The sequence below is a fragment of the Elaeis guineensis genome, chromosome 3 (assembly GCF_000442705.2).
Source record: "Elaeis guineensis isolate ETL-2024a chromosome 3, EG11, whole genome shotgun sequence".
NCBI classification, from domain to species: Eukaryota; Viridiplantae; Streptophyta; class Magnoliopsida; order Arecales; family Arecaceae; genus Elaeis; species Elaeis guineensis.
The window spans coordinates 47,187,819-47,203,766 of NC_025995.2; positions in this window are offsets into that span (position 1 = coordinate 47,187,819).

Consider the following 15,948-nt stretch of genomic DNA (forward strand, 5'->3'; position numbering starts at 1 on the left):
TCTCAATTAAGAGAATATCATCCACATACAAAACAAAAAATACAATTACTGAACTATTAGCCCACTTATATATACAGGGTTCCTCTCCATTTTTAATGAAGTCATATATTCTGATCACCTTATCAAAACGTATGTTCCAACTCCGAGATGCTTGATTTAATCCATAAATGGATCTTTAAAGTTTGCACACCTTGGATGCGTCTGTGGATGTGAACCCTTCAGGCTACATCATATACACCTCTTTATTCAGCTCTCCATTTAGAAAAACTATTTTCACATCCATTTGTCAGACTTCATAGTCCAGGTATGCTACTATTGCAAGAATGATCCGAATGGACTTGAGCATTGCCATAGGAGAGAACGTCTCGTCATAGTCAATACCATAATGTTGGTGATATCTTTTGGCAACTAGACAGACTTTATAGATCTCAACCTTCCCGTCTGATCTCCTTTTTCTTTTAAAAACCCACTTACATCCTATAGATTTTATCCCTTCAGGTGGATCAACCAATGTCCACACATTATTTATCTTCATGGATTTCATTTTGGATTTCATGGCTTCAAATTATTTTTCAGAGTCAGACCTCTGCATGTCATCCATATAGGTGATTGGATTCTCATTGTTCTCATCGAGCTCAATAGGATCTCCATCCCGAATCAAAAAACTAGGTATCTGTCTGGCTGATGCGGTACTCTATCGGATCGCATTAAAGATGTTTGTATATTAGGCTTCGGATTTGATCTTATCAAATCTAGTTCAGATTCAGTTACTAGTATCGATTCTTCTACCTGTCAAACTTCATCAAGCTCGACTTTAGAGGTATTTATTCTTTGACTAAGGAACTCCTTTTTCAAAACGTGTACATTACTGCTGACAAATACCTTTTGTTCAGCAGGGAGGTAAAAATAATATCTTCTCATTTTCTTGGGGTACCCTACAAAATTACACTTATCGGATCTAGGTCCGAGCTTGTCGGTTTGTAATCGTTCGACATAAGCCAGACATCCCCAGACCTTAAGATAAGTGAGGTTTGGCCTATGCCTTGACCATATCTCATATAGTATTTTACTAACTGATATGCTCAGAAATTATTGAGCACAAAACAGGGTGTCTCAAGTGTGTATCTTCAAAAAGAGATCGACAGACTTGCAAACCCCATCATGGACCGAACCATATCCAATAAGATTCGATTCTTTCTTTCTGAGATACCATTACGCTGTGGTGTCCTTAGAGGAGTCCATTGTGAGAGAATCCTATTGTCTCCAAGATATGTCAGAAATTCACTAGAAAGGTATTCACCACCTCAATCAGATCGAAGGATCTTAATCTTTTTTTTAGTTTGTTTCTCTACTTCATTACGAAATCGTTTGAACATTTCAAAAGATTCAGATTTATATTTCATCAAGTAAACATACCCATACCTAGATAGGTCATCTATAAACATAATAAAATAGCTATACCCTCCTCTGGCACTAATGTTCATAGGTCCATAAATATCACTATGTATTAGACCTAGAACTTCATTAGCTCGTTCATCTTTTCAGTAAAAGGTGACTTAGTCATCTTTTCAAGAAGATAAAACTCACAGGTCGGCAATGATTCACAATCTTAGATATTGAGCATACTCTCTTATGCTAACCTATTTATCCTACTTTTGTTAATATGACCGAGCCTGTACTGTGAAAGGTAGGCATCTATGACATTATCTAATTTTGAATATTTATTTGGAGTGTACATTATGCTCATAGACTGTGATAATATACAGATACCATTTCTTAATTATCCTCGCATTATTATAACATCATTCATGATGATATCACAATAATTATTCTTTATTAACAAACTATAACCGTCATTGGCCAAAAGATCAACAGAGATTACATTTATCAAGAGAGATGGACAATAGTGATAATAATTTAAAATGACATTATTAGATTTGAAAACAAGCTCGATAATTCCTAAAGCTTGGATTAGAACTTGACTTCTATCTCCTATATTTAGGAAACTCTCATTGTTCTCAAATTCTCTACTAACTTGAAGTCCTTGCAATGAATTGCACATGTGAACTGAACTTCCGATATCCAATATCCAGGTAGTAGTACACATATAGAGAAATTATAAGGTGTTATCATATAAGCACCTTGATTAGCAACTAATTGCTCATTTCTCTTTAGCCTATTTGGGTCATTATCTGCTTGACTTGATTCAGCCCTAAACTTTTTAGCTAGATTGGACTCAAGATCAATATTCAACTTTTGATACTGGCTATCAAAGTTAGGTCCAATAAGCTCATCACTGTCAAACAGTGAGTGGAATGATAAATTACTAGCCATTTCTAAAAAGAAAGGAAAACAAGACATAATTAGTATATGAATTAATCAAGCCTAAAGTTATGAATTTTAGTCTAAAGGTTCTCCCACTATTTTATACGAATTGGTAGTCTCTATCTCCAACTCGAAGAATTATCTTAATTCTTTAGTGGGTACTAGAATCCACACAGATTGCATACAGGTCCGACTATGGCTTGGCTAATCCATATGCATCTACAGGTAGGTTCACAACCAATTATTTTTCTTAAATAATTTTTAGTAATTAATTTTATCCCAGATTTTATTTCAGTAGGCGATGGGCCTCCATTGAAAGTCCTGATTAGGTCCAACCATTAACATGAACCTACTCAGTGATTCTAACTAATGAATAATCAGGTCTGAGTATGGCTCGACCAACCTAATCATTCATCAGATAGTATAATAAAGTCATCATATAATAAATAATAATTCCATCATTCAGAGAAACACCAGATGGATGGTGCCTACAATGTCAATCAGAAATAATGGACCCATTACCATTTACCTTAATGGGAGACTATGATCTAGTTATCATCATAACTAGCTCATTTTATGGATTTAATAATTTAAAAAATTTAGTTAACATAATTTAATAGAATTAAATACACAGACTAGCTAATCTTAATCCTTCCACTGTCTTCACCAAGTCAGATTAGGATGGACTAAAAATAAGTTGGTCCTACTGACAAGTCATCAATCCTCCCACTGACTTCACCAAGCATATCGAGGATAAAGACAAATCGAATTAGGGGCACCTAAATCAGTTGAATTGATTTTTTAGTAAGCATGGGTCAACCCTAATCATTAAGCAATCTGATCAAAACTTGATTCACCATATTGGCCAGGTAAATGAGATCGATGGGAGGGATATGCCATTAACTCATCATAGACTCAATCTATATGAGTAGCTCCCAATTAAAAACCATCAGTCAAGACTACGAAACTTACTTTAGATACCAACTGGTTAATCCGTTTCAGTCAGATCTACTCGTGGATTTGGGTTCGACCGCTGAGCTCAAGATCAAAGTCCATTTGGGTCTAATCAAAGACATGGACTCAACCAACTACAACTATTATATTGGCCCTAGAGAAATCTTGATTAAATCTAATATCTCTTTTTAGTCCATTTTATCTTTGATTCTAACCCTAGGTCTAACCCATTTAGGAGGACCTAATTAAGCTAACCCAAAAATCCATCACCCACATATTATGCGAATGACATTAGATCTTTAATTCACAATTTTAGATCTAATTTATTCAACTTAATTCTCAATTAAGTTTGAGACTATAGATAGAGGTTTGATATTTGAAAATAATTTTAAATTTTATAAAATATTTTTATAATTAATTTTATGCATAATTATTTAGATCTGAAACTTAAATCAGCTCACCCTTGGATTGAGCCTTCTCATCACAATGGGTCGACTAAGTTTTGAGACTTAGTTGACTCATTGATGATGAACTATTAATCATAATTTTAGCCTATTATATTGAGTCAGCTCAATAGAAATTGAGCTAACTAACCAGGGTCTTTAGTCGACCTAAATAATACTGAGTCGACTCAACAGGCAAACTATAATAATTATATTAATTTCAGATCAAAATAATTCTACATAAATAGCAATAAAATTAATCATAAATTATTTTAAAACTATTCTAAACATGTTCAAGATTCTAGATTTTATTTGCAAAGATTAGATGCAACTACTTTTCATATAATGTATCATATACACAATCTTAGGATTTTTGAAAAAGTAAAGTTTTCTTTTCGCATTCATCTTCATGGGATATAGTCACAATGGCACCCTTACACATCATAAGAGGATCCTATTGAATGAAAAAAAGAGAGATCTAATCTCTATTACCTCCTATGATCGGACGACCTAGTGACAAACCCAATCCGATTACTTAGCTACTCAGATCATCTAATCTAAATAATTCAGATCTAATCTAAATTATTTTAGATCTGATTATTATATTTTAATTAAATTAAAATTAGATAATAATCATCATAAATAAAAATTATATATTTTAAATTAAAATCAGATTTTATAAAGATCAGCATAAACTAGAACAACTTTGCACTGTAAGGGGTAAACCTTACAGCAGGATAACCTTGTATCAGTTTGTGCGATCAGATCTATAACTAATTTTAGATCTAAATATTATATATCAGATCTAATTCAAATTAAAATATAGATCTACATGTATATAATATCATGTCATATGGAACCGTGGCTCTGATACTACTATTGGGATGCGTAGGGGTTTCATGCATGCATTTCAAAATTTTTTAACAAAAAAATATTAGATTAAAATATTTAATCTATAAATATATATATAAGATTTAATCTTAAAACTTCTACAAAAAGACCTATGACATAAATTTATATACATAAAAATCTGAATCTAAAATAACAAGCATGTGAACTCAAAAGACAGCATTTAGTGATAGATCAAATCTACCATTTCTAGGGTCCGAACCTAATACCTGAGCATGGGTAGTCAAACTTCCTGTTGGGTATAAAATACCCCCCCGATCGAAGTTTATAAAAGACCGATCCTTCGGGGCTCTTCCGGCTCCCGACCTTATATGTGGCGCCTCTCCAAACTCCCTCGACCGTCCGAACTTCTCCGATAATGGACTTCTGCGTTCACCCACCGGGCCATCCCAAAGGCCCTCTAGGCCTCACAGACAGTCGACCTCCTACAGCAACCAACCATTCTTCGAGTCTCTCCTGGACTTCTTTCGACCACGGACGACCCTACTCCGAACTTCTTTCGGGCTTCATCAGCATCCGAGCTTCCTCGACAATGAGATTTTTACAGTAACCAGACTCCTTCCAAGTTTCTACGGTGGTCGACCGCCTTCCAGATCCCGATCGAGCTCTTGTGAGAGCCGAACTTCTACTACGAACGGTCTACTCCAAACTCCTACAGTGGGCTGTCTATCCCAGACGTCGACTGTAAGCAAATTCTGACTCAAGCCTCTACTATAAACAAATTTCTTCCGAATTTCTACTATAGGTAGACTTCAATCAAGCTACCCCATAGCGAGTGGGCTCTGGACGAGCTTCTATAATGGGACACTACTCCGAGCTTTTGCGACAACTGGTCCTCGCTCGAGCTCCTACAATAAGCGGCTCCTTTTCGACCTTTCGTGAGAACCGAAGCCCGTCCGAACTTCTCCAATGGATGGATTCTAGACGAGCTTCTATGATGGACGAGCTCCAGCAACTGGGTCCCTGCGATAGTCGATCACCTCCGATGTCTGTCAAGCCTCCCCAGCGCTATCCGAAGTCTATCGCCGGCCAACCTCCTACTAGGCTCCCCATAAAACCAGACTTCCCCAGCGGATGATCTTCAGATGAGCTTCCGCATCAGATAAATCCCAGACAGACTTCTCCGGACTTCATCAACAAAAATCTCCATCCGAGCTCCTATAGCAGGTGACTCCCGCCTGAAATGTCAGCACTCGAAGCATCCGACAATAGTAGATTCATCAGTGACCTCGAAACATCCGAGCCTCTCCTAGAACGATGATGTAAAGAGCCATTCTGCTCCATCAGACATCCCAGTCGAGCTTCAGCCGATGGATCCAAACTCTCTGGCAAGCCACAATAAGGGCCACTACCTTACTCCACTCGCTGCAACGGATTCCATACGGTTCCACCACTCTCTGACAAGCCACGACAAAAGCCGCCATCCTGCTCCACTCGCTGCAACGGATTCCATGCAGCCCACCTCTCTCTAGCAAGTCCCGACAACGGACACCACTCCACTCTTCGCAACTAGCTCCACGTGGCCCTGAACAACCCCTGACGCCACTACTCTCCGTAACAAACTTCATGCGGCTCTGAGTGGTCCACTACCAGACAGTTACAGACGTCGCTGTCGGTCAGTTACACCCTCCATCTATAAATAAGGACCCCCCAGATACGTTCTTCTCTAAGCTGGTAACTCTATCTCGAAACTCTGCCAAAATTTTTGCTCGAGCACTCCATTTCTGTTGAAGCAGAGTACTGACTTGAGCATCAGAGGGTCTTGCCGGAGCACCCCCAACTCCGGTTTAGACTTTTTCTATAGGTTCTGGCAGCGGCCGCGTCATCCCAGCTCTAGCTTCTTTGACTTCAACGAAATTCTGCACCAACAGAATTGGCGCTAAAGGAAGGGGCCTGTGTCTTTGCAGTACCCTTGTTCTTAAAGGAGTGCTCAACGGAACTGATTTTGGTCATCTTCTCCGACATCCTCTTCTCCTTCTTCTACTAGATCTTCACCTGATGCCTCCCCACAGAGCATCCACCAAGCAATCCACGGCCTCCGCGGCCAGATCTCAGGCTCCGACCTCACCTCCAATTTTCCAGGCCCCCCCTCCTCCTCCGGCAATAGTGGTCGACAAATTCATCCGACACCGACCTATAGGTAGGGAGAATCGACCGAGGGTCCTGCCACGATCGGAGCCACCGAAGAAGGAAGAACAACCTGAAAATCAGCCTCCAATCGGGATCGTCTACACCATCTCTGGAGAGCCCCAGAAGGGAGCAGCCAGCGGATCGACCGGACCGCCCAAGCGGCAAAGAATCGAAGGACCCATAACCTTTACTGAAGAGGATGCCCGAGAGATCCGGTTTCCCCATAATGATGCAGTTGTAGTTTCTTTAAATATTGCTGATTATGACATACACCGCATTCTTGTTGATAGTGGAAGCTCGGCTGATATTTTATTTTACAATGCCTTCTCAAAAATATCTATTCCTGACGGTCGTTTGGGGCTGATTAGCTCCCCTTTAGTAGGGTTTACCGGTGATGCTATCTCGATGGAGGGAGTAATAACCTTGACTGTAGTTGCAGGTCGATATCCAAAACAATCCAGGGCTCTGGTGGATTTTCTGGTGGTGAAGGCGCCGTCAGCCTACAATGCAATTCTCGACCGACCTGGCCTCAATGCTCTCCGAGCTGTAGTATCAACCTACCATCTGAAATTGAAATTCTCTACTAACCAGGGGGTCGGAGAAGTTAAGGGAGATCAAGCCCTAGCAAGGCATTGCTATAATATAGCCCTGCAGAGAAGTGGTCAGCCTGACCCCTGTCCGATTGATGGATTGGACACCAGCGATAACCTGACAGAAGAACGAGGTGGGCCAATGGAAGATCTTGTCTCAATTCCTTCGAATGATGGGAATGAGGAACATGTGGTGAAGATCGGTTCCAACTTAGGGAAGGAGGTGCGGATGCAGCTTATTAATTTTTTGCAAAAGAATGCGGACATTTTTGCTTGGACTTCGACAGACATGCCAGGGATCGATGTTGAAGTCAGGCAACACCGCCTAGCCGTCGATCCCAAACACCAACCAATGAAGGAAAAAGTTCGAAGTCATGCACCGGAGAGACAGGTGGTAATAGCCGAGGAGGTTGATAAACTCCTGAAAGTCGGGTTCATCAGAAAGGTCAACTATCCGAGCTGGGTTTCCAATGTGATCTTGGTTAAGAAGGCGAATGGCAAATGGAGGATATGTATGGACTTCAAAAAATTGAATAAAGCCTACCCGAAGGACAGTTACCCTCTACCCAGAATCGACCAACTAGTAGATGCAACTTCGGGCCACGAGCTTCTTACCTTCATGGATGCGTTCTCTGGCTACAATCAGATCAGGATGGCATCTGAGGACGAAGAAAAAACCGCTTTTATAACTAACCGTGGCCTTTATTGTTACAGGATCATGCTATTTGGCCTCAAAAATGCAGGGGTGACATATCAGCGGCTAGTGAATAAGATTTTCAAAGAGCAGATCGGCCGCAACATGGAGGTCTACGTGGACGACATGCTCGTAAAGAGCAGATCCTCGATGAACCACGTCGCCGACCTTGAGGAGACCTTCAGCGCCCTTCGAAAATACAAGATGAAGCTGAACCCAGTCAAATGCGCTTTTAGAGTAACCTCAGGAAAATTCCTGGGCTTTATGGTATCGGGGTGCGGGATCGAGGCAAATCCGAAAAAGATTCATGCCATCCAGGAGATGACCGCGTCAATAAAGGAGGTTCAGCGCCTCACCAAAAAAGTAGCGGCTCTAAATCGCTTCATCTCGAGATCGGCTGAGCGATGCCTACCTTTCTTTTGGACCCTCAAGCAGCCCAAGAACTTCTATTGGACCGTTGGATGTCAGCAGGTATTCGAAGAGCTGAAGTACTATCTCGGCTCATCACCATTATTGGCAAAGCCCAAGCTTGGAGAGGAATTATTCTTATACCTGGCGGTTTCCCCTGTGGCCCTCGCTACAGTTCTGATCAAGGAAGAAGCGAAAATCCAACGACCGATCTACTACATAAGCTGAGTATTGAGAGATGCCGAAATCAGGTATACTAAGTTAGAGAAACTAACTTACGCCTTGTTGATTATAGCTCGAAGGCTCCGACCTTACTTTCAAAGACATACCATAACGCTGCTCACCGACCAGCCGATCAAGGTGGTTCTGCATCGAGTGGATGCCTCTGGGAGAATCACGAAATGGGCAGTCGAGCTCATGGAGTTCAACATCAACTATCGACCTCGGCCAGCGATCAAAGCCCAGATATTAGCAAACTTCGTGGTGGAATGCACTATCCCAGAGGAGGCTAAACTTGGACAAGATGAAGCCGATAATCCCGAGCTCCGATCGAGCTCCCCCGAAGAAAGAGCCAATCTCCCTGATGGTTCTTGGGCCCTCTACATGGATGGTTCCTCCAACATGTCAGGCGCAGGCACGGGCCTGATCTTGGTCAATCCAGATGGAATTGTTGTGGAGTATGCACTGCACTTCGAGTTCCCCGCAACAAATAACGGAGCAGAATATGAAGCTCTGATTGCGGGACTGAAGGTCGCCAAAGAATTAGAAGTAGATCGGCTTCAAGCCTACAGTGATTCTCAATTAGTAGTGGGACAGGTCAGTGAAAATTATGAAGCTCGGGAGGACAGTATGGCTAGATATCTCGAAAGGGTAAGGGAGATCATCCCTACCTTCGGCAGCTTCGACATCAGGTAGATCCCGAGATTGAAAAATGCTAGGGCCGACCTTCTCTCCAAGTTGGCTACACTGGCTCCGGTCGAACTGCCTAAGGAAGTCTTCTTTGAGGTTCTGAAGCACCCAAGTATGGAAGAATCACAGTCTGTGATGGAGATCAGCTATGAACCCAGTTGGATCGACCCACTAGTTACATACCTCAAGGATGGGGTTCTTCCTCCTGATGCAAAAGAGGCTCGGAAGCTTAAGAACCAGGCCTCCCGATATATCCTCTACGAAGGCAAGCTATACAAGAGATCGTACTCCTTGCCCCTCTTGAAATATCTCCGACCTTCCGAAGCCGACTTCGCCTTGAGGGAGGTACATGAGGGAGTCGATGGAAATCACATGGGGGCCAAGTCTTTATCCCATAAGCTGCTCCGACAAGGTTATTACTGGCCTATCATGTACCATGACTCCGTCGAATATGTCCGAAGATGTGACCGGTGTTAGAGATATGCCAATATACAAAGGCAACCTGCCTCCGAACTGACACCATTGAGTGTCTCGTGGCCGTTCGTGCAATGGGGGATGGATATCCTCGGACCTTTTCCCATGGCATCAGGGCAGCGTAAGTTCCTCCTGGTGGCAATAGACTATTTCACCAAGTGGGTCAAAGCTGAACCTTTGGCAAAAATCATGGAAGCCAAAGTGCAGGACTTCATCTGGAAGTCGATTGTCTGCAGGTTCGGCTTACCCAGAACCCTCATCACTGATAATGGGCGACAATTTGCTAGAGCAAAGTTTGCTAAATTTTGTGAGGACCTCAACATCTCCCACAACTTCACTTCAGTGGCACATCCTCAGGCAAATGGCGAGGCCGAGGTGACCAACAGGACTCTGTTGCAGGGCATCAAAGCGAGACTTGAAAAGACAAAGGGAACTTGGGCTGACGAGCTCTATCATGTGTTGTGGGTATACCGGACTACTCAGAGATTGCCCACGGGAGAGACCCCCTTTGCCTTAGCTTTCGGGACAGAGGCCGTGATCCCAATAGAACTCAAGCTTCCGTCAGCACGAGTCGTGGCGTTCGACGAACAACGCAACCCACAGGATCTCAAGGCCAACCTCGACTTGTTAGAAGAAAAGCGGGAGATGGCTCAAGTTCGGATGGCGGCCTACAAATAGAAGGTCGCCCGCTACTACAATTTCCGTGTCAAAAGCAAAGTCTTCAGAGCGGGGGACCTAGTGTTACGGTGAGCCGATGCCTTACAACCTCAGAATCAAGAAAAACTTTCCCCAAACTGGGAAGGCCCATATGAAGTCAAGGAGGTAGTCTGGTCCGGAACATACTATTTAAAAGAGCTCGAAGGAGCAAAGCTTCCGCGACCATGGAACTCAGAAAATCTATGAATGTATTACCAATAGCTTTGCCTTAAATAAAAGTTTCATATTTGCATATTTTTCTTTTAGCATGAGTTTAAAATGACAGGAAATAACTCTCTCATGCAATTGAAATTAAGCATGTTAGGAATAGGAGGAGAACCTCATCCTAACATGAGCAAAGTCGAAGGCCCAATTTCTAAAAGATCGGATGGGGGGAAAGGCTCTCACAACGACCCTGATGTGCCCCCACAGCCTTGTTAGGAACAGGAGGAGAACCTCATCCTAACATGAGCAAAGTCGAAGGCTCGATTTCCTAAAAGATCAGATGGGGGGAGAGGCCCTCACAACGGCCCTGATGTGCCCCCACAACTTTGTTAGGAATAGGAGGAGAACCTCGTCCTAACATGAGCAAAGTCGAAGGCCCGATTTCCTAAAAGACCAGATGGGGGGAGAGGCCCTTATAATGGCCCAGATGTGGCCCCACAGCCTTGTTAGGAATAGGAGGAGAACCTTGTCCTAACATGAGCAAAGTCGAAGGCCCGATTTCTTAAAAGACTAGATTGGGGGAGAGGCCCTTACAACGGCCCTTATGTGCCCCACAGTCTTGTTAGGAACAGGAGGAGAACCTCGTCCTAACATGAGCAAAGCTGAAGGCCCAGTTTTCTAAAAGATTTGATAGGGGGAGAGGCCCTTACAACGGCCCTTATGTGCCCCCACAGTCTTGTTAGGAACAGGAGGAGAACCTCATCCTAACATGAGCAAAATCGAAGGCCTGATTTCCTAAAAGATCGGATGGGGGGAGAGGCCCTCACAATGGCCCTGATGTGCCCCCACAGCCTTGTTAGGAATAGGAGGAAAACCTCATCCTAACACGAGCTAAATCCGACTGTCGAGAACAAGGGGAAGACCTCATCCCGATGCAAACAAAGATTTGGTTGATCGATAAGGAGGAAAGCTTCCTCAACGACACCTCTACACTTTCATGACCCCGTTAAGAGCAGGGGAAAACTCTCACTCAAACACAAAAGGGAAAGGAGAAGATGAAAGAGAAAGGCCGATGAACTACTTCTGCGACAAATAAAAACAAACTATATCAAAGACATAAGGAACTTCGTCCCAATCGCTAAGAGGGAACCTGACATGGGCCGAGGATAAATCGACCTCTTTAAGGTAATGAAAAGTTCGGACCCCCAAGCTTAAGCACCAGGAGAAAGCGTCAAACTCAAATGACCTCGAAAGAACCTACGGTCATAAACCAAAGGGCAAATCGACACTGCAACGATCGGGAACCCCCAAACAGCGTTAGCATCAAACATGATGAAAGACAAAAGGAGTCCGATAAATAACCGATTAATACCAGAATAGGCGAGGTAATAAACAATTTCATTCTAATTTCATTGGTGAAGTATATATTACAAAGCCTTGAAGGCCCAAAAAAGAGGGGGGACGAGGTAACGAAAAATTCTCTTCTCATTCCATTGGCAAAGTGCATGTTACAAAGCCTTAAAAAAAAAAAAAAAACAAACAGCTCTAAGGAAGCTCGGCTTCATCAGACTTCGAACTTGCGGTTCCAGCCATCATCGAGAATTACTTCAAGTACTTGGCTTCTTCTTTCAGTCCCCCTTTCGGATCAACAATTACTCCAGCATTATCTTCGAAGTACATGTAGATGCCACGATGACGGCGGGCATGATCAGCAATTACTCTAGCATTATCTTTGAAGTACATGTAGACGCCATCTTTGCCGCACCATGGTTTCTGCTGCCTCACGATGACAGCGGGCACGATCAGCAATTACTCCAGCATTATCTTCGAAGTACATGTAGATGCCATCTTTGCCACGCCATGATTTTCGCTGCCTCACAATGATGGCAGGCATGACCTTCTTTCTGAGGTCAGGTTCCCCCTCACAGTGACGGCGGGCATGATCTTCTTCCTGAGGTCAGGTTTTCCCTCACGATGACGCACACCGGGAAGCCCTCGCGGTCGAAGATGTGACATAAGCACGGGCTCTGGGCCATCAAGGCGAAACACTGCCAGATCTGTCTCTTCTACCCTCACCTTCTTTGCTAACCCGAAAGTTGCAGCGTCTTCCTGCTCGTGGGCTTTCAGGCTCTGGGCTAACATCAGAGCCGCATCCACGCCCATATCTGCAACAAAGGAAGACCAGCGCAATCTACAAACGGGGCCGTGGAAGTAGAGAAGGCTTTGAGGCTAACCCAAGCTGGTCTGAGGGATGCGAGGGTACAGAAATGAGGATGACTTGATGGATGCCTAAAGCCAAGAAGGAAAGACTGAAGAAGCTCCCGTACAATGTGAGATCCCCAAAGGGGGGAGGCAGGTTTAAATAAGTAATGGGAGCCGGTGCAATAATGACTGCAAGACTCCTCAGACCAGTCCGTGACCACCGCATGGCCCACTCACCATGGCAAGTGGCTAGAGGTGGTCGACAATTAGTAAAACCATTATGGCACCGTACCTGGGACTGCGCTCCGGTTGGAATTCCAAAAAGAAGAAACCTTTTCCAAAAAGGTTCCAGTACCAATGTGTCAAATGTTAAAATATCTGGCAACCACCGAGTATGAAAATCGAGGAGAGCAGTTTCGGTCGTGAGAATTTTTCTGTACTTCTTTCATTCGAAACCCGAACTCGAAAGTAGGGGGACTGGTGTTGGGTATAAAATAACCCCCAGCCGAAGTTTGTAAAGGATCGATCCTTCGGGGCTCTTCCGGCTCCCGACTTTGTATGTGGCACCTCTCCAAACTCCCTCGACCGTCCAAACTTCTCCGACAATGGACTTCTACGTTCACCCATCGGACTGCCCAAAGGCCCTCTGGGCCTCACTGACAGTCGACCTCCTACAGCAGCCAACCATTCCCCGAGTCTCTCATGGACTTCTTTCAGCCACGGATGACCCTACTTCGAACTTCTTCTGGGCTTCGTCAGCATCCGAGCTTTCCCGACAATGAGATTTCTATAATAACCAGACTCCTTCCAAGTTTCTACAGCGATCGACCACCTTTCGGATCCCAATCGAGCTCCTGCGAGAGCCGAACTTCTACTATGAATGGTCTACTCCAAACTCCTACAGTGGGCTGTCTATCCCAAACATCGACTGTAAGCAAATTCTGACTCAAGCCTTTACTATAAATAAATTTCTTTCGAATTTCTACTACAGGTAGACTTCAACCGAGCTACCCCGTAGCGAGTGGGCTCTGGACAGCTTCTACAGCGGGATACTACTCCGAGCTTCCACGATAACTGGTCCTCGCCTGAGCTCCTACAATAAGCGGCCCCTTTTCGACCTCTCACGAGAACCGAAGCCCGTCCGAACTTCTCCAGCAGATGGATTCCGGACAAGCTTCTATGATGGACGAGCTCCAGCAACTAGGTCCCTGCGATAGCCGATCGCCTCCGATGTCTGCTGAGCCTCTCCAGCGCTATCCGAAGTCCATCACCAGCCGACCTCCTACCATGCTCCCCATAAAATCAGACTTCCCCGACGGACGATCTTCAGATGAGCTTCCACATCAGATAAATTTCAGACGGACTTCTCCGAACTTCATCAACAAAAATCTCCATCCGAGCTCCTACAGCAGGTGACTCCCACCTGAAACATTAGCACCCGAAGCATTCGACAATAATAGATTCATCAGCGATCTTGGAACATTCGAGCCTCTCCAAGAACGAGATGTAAAGAGCCATTCTGCTCCATCAGGCATCCCAGTCGAGCTTCAGCCGATGGATCCAAACTCTCTGGCAAGCCACAACAAGGGCCACTACCTTACTCCACTCGCTGCAATGGATTCCATGCGGTTCTACCACTCTCTGACAAGTCACGACAAAAGATGCCATCCCGCTCCACTCGCTGCAACGAATTCCATGCAGCCCCACCTCTCTCTGGCAAGTCCCGACAATGGACACCACTCCACTCTCCGCAACTAGCTCCACGTGGCCCTGAACAACCCCTGACACCACTACTCTCCGTAACAAACTCCACGTGACTCTGAGTGGTCCACTACCAGACGGTTACAGACGTTGCTGTCGGTCAGTTACACCCTCCGTCTATAAATAAGGACCCCCCAGATATGTTCTTCTCTAAGCTGGTAACTCTATCTCGAAACTCTGCCAAAATTTTCGCTCAAGCACTCCATTTTTGTTGAAGCAGAGTACTGACTTGAACGTCAGAGGGTCTTGCCGGAGCACCTCCAACTCCGATTTAGATTATTAAAAATATAAATTTGAAAGTTTTTTTTGATTGCTCACAGCCGCACAAGCATCCGACCTCTACGGATGATCCACACGAAGCCCCTCGAATTGATCAACCCTTTGCGGGAGTGCTAGCTTGCGCAGTTGGCTTCTGATGGCAAATCTGACTTGATCTCCTTCTTCAATCACCTCGAACCTTTTTGATACTGAAGATAGATCAGAGGAGGATGCTGGATGGTAGAGAAAAATTAGATGAAGACTCTCTTCTCTTTAGTTTTTCCCTCACCCAAAAACCTAGAACAATTCAAGGTCTCTCACCAAGAGGAGAACGGTCTCCTCTCTTGTTCATGCCAAGAAAGAAGGAAAACCATCAAATCCTCATGTCCCAAAATAGTGATTTCGACCCTCTTTTTCTTTGGTTTCTCATGGTAAAAGTTTTCCCTCATTTGGCATACAAAATTGTTGCTTTATTATGGTTGTCGTCCAAACCTAACAAAACAAGAAAGGGCTAGAGTTTGTTGTAATTCAAACTCTTTTGAATTCCAATTTGACTCTAACTTTTTTTCACCCTTATCTAACTTAAAGAGGGACTTACCAGAGAAAATTAGATATGAAAATCAATTAGAAAGACCTCTTTTTGTCATACACAATAGACCCCTTCAAAAGCAGCCAATGTGTGGAAGGATATAGATAAGGTTTTAAGTTGAAATTCAAACTAATTTGAATTCAAATTAAAACCAATCAATTTCTATCCTTAATGGGTGACAAAAGAAAAATTATTTTTTGATTTTTTTATATACAAATAAATTTTGTGTGGTGAGAAAAGGCATAATACATTTTAGGTGGTGCGAGGGATAGAGTCCTATTCATTTGGGACTCTAGAGTTTAACCAATTGGATTTCTTTCAAATCCAATCCAATTAGACTCAAATAAAATATGATGAATCTAATTTAATTAGGCTTCTATAATTTTAATAAAACTTAATCAAATCAATAAATTAATTGAGCCATAGATCTAATCAAATCAG